Consider the following 2,255-nt stretch of genomic DNA (forward strand, 5'->3'; position numbering starts at 1 on the left):
CGCTTTTGGCCTCCTGGTCTGCCAAATTGTTTCCCCGTGTTTGAAACGGCATCCCTGCCTGATGCCCTTTCACATGGACAACAAAAATTTCTTCTGGCTCCCTTATCGTTTCCAGAATTTGCCAGATCAATTCCCCGTGCATCAGTCCCAGTCCTTGTGTGTTGATCAACCCCCTTTCTTCCCAAATTTTCCCAAATGTGTGAACTACCCTGAAGGCATACCTGGAATCTGTGAAAATCATTTCCTTTCTTCCCTTCAGTCCTTTCAAGGCTCTCAGAACCATGTACAATTAGCAAGCCTGTGCTGACCATCCTGCATTCAAAGGACCTGCTTCTATCACTTTTCCTGTTCTCCTGTCCACAACTGTGTATCCTGATTTCCTTTTCCCTTCGATTACCCTGCTTGAGCCGTCTACAAACCATTTTTCCCCTTCGTCCAATTCCTCTTCTTCCAAATCTGGTCTTATCTTGGTCTGCAATTCGACCGCTTCAACACAGTTATGGATGAGCTTTTCCGAGGCTTCCCCGAACAAAGACTGAGCTGGGTTTTGCGCGGTTGTCGTCCACAATTCCAAATCCGGCGAGTGAATCAAAATGTCTTCATATTTTAACAACCTAGCGTCCATGAGCCATTTATCTGCTTTTTGTGGTAGTATACCCCGTACATTATGGGGCACGAATACTACCAATGGTGCTCCAAAAGTTTTTTTTTTTTGCTTCTTCCACCAACAATGCCACAGCTCTGATAGCTTGCAAGCACGTGGGCCAACCCCTGCTTACAGGGTCCAAAAGTCTAGATATGTAACTGACCGGTTTCCTGACCCCAGCCCAATCCTGTGTCAGCACACCGTGGGCTGTGTGACTGCTCACATCCACAAACAGCTGAAATGGTCATTTCACATCGGGGAGGCTCAGCACTGGCGCTGCCATGAGTGCTTCCTTGACTCCCCTAAATTCATCCTCATCCTTTTCTGTCCATTTGATTCTATCCGTGGTGAGTTTTCCGTACAAAAACTTCACCTTCTCACTGTACCCTTCGATCCATTGCTGGCAATATCCCAACAACCCCAGCAACTGCCTTACTTCTCTTTTTGTTCGTGGGGGTGGCAGGGCAATAATCCCCGCCACCCTTTCAGGATCTAACTTCTTTTTCCCTTTGGTTAACCAATGTCCCAAATATCTGACCTCGGGCTCTGTGAACTGCAGCTTCGACTTAGACACTTTTAGTCCTTTTTCCCCAAGAAAGTTTAAAAGCTCAATGGTACTCGTCCTTACATCCTCCTCTCTCGGACCTGCAATCAACAAATCGTCTTCATACTGTAGCAATTTCGTTCCTTCCATTGGTACAAAGTGACTCAGCACTTGTTTGAGTGCTTGCCCAAACAGATTTGGGCAATCTACGAAGCCCTGAGGCAAAGATGCCCATCTGAGTTGTTGCTTTCTGTTCATTTCTGGGTCTTCCCATTGAAACGCAAAGTAATCTCTGCTGTCCTTCGCTAAAAGACAGCTCCAGAAAGCATCCTTCAAGTCAATCACACTGTACCGCGTGTCCTCGGGAGAGATGTTATTCAGCAGAGTGTAAGGATTCAAGACCATGGAGAACAGTGTCTTAGTCCTCTGATTCACAGCCCTTAAGTCTTGCACTAGCCTGTAGCTACCGTTCGTTTTCCGCACTGCCAAAATGAGGGTGTTGTGCTGGGACACGCACGGCTCCAATGTTCCTTTTTTCATTAGTTCGTCAATCACCGGTTTCAACCCCCTCCTCCCTTCCATGGGGATGGGGTATTGTTTGACCCGAATGGGGTCCTCTGGCCTATCAATTTCAATGTGAATTGGCTCTATGTCCAATCTTCCAGCCTCCCCTTGGACATACCAAACCTTTGGATCAATTTTCTCCTCTTCCTGAGTGGTGAGTTGATACAATCTCACCTTGAGCTGGGAATCTTGCACTGCTAAACCAATTTCCAATGCCACCATCAAATCCCTTCCCAGCAAATTGAAATCTGCCTCTTATTAATAACGTTTCCTACACACTTATTAGTTTCTGTCTCTATTTCGACATTCTTTATGATCGGAACCTTAAACGGTTCCTCCTTCGCTCTGATTACCATCATTGAGTCATCGCTCAGAGAGCATCCTCGTGGTAACTGCTGCACAGTGGTCCGTTATGCCCCAGAATCTACTAAAAACCATATCTCCTGCCTGTGGGGTCCCACTCTCAATTTTATCAAGGGCTCCCTCTGTGTTCCAGATACC

Source organism: Agelaius tricolor, unplaced genomic scaffold (genome assembly GCF_023055355.1).
Source record: "Agelaius tricolor isolate 1412-34295 unplaced genomic scaffold, bAgeTri1.0.p SCAF_56, whole genome shotgun sequence".
Lineage (NCBI taxonomy): Eukaryota > Metazoa > Chordata > Aves > Passeriformes > Icteridae > Agelaius > Agelaius tricolor.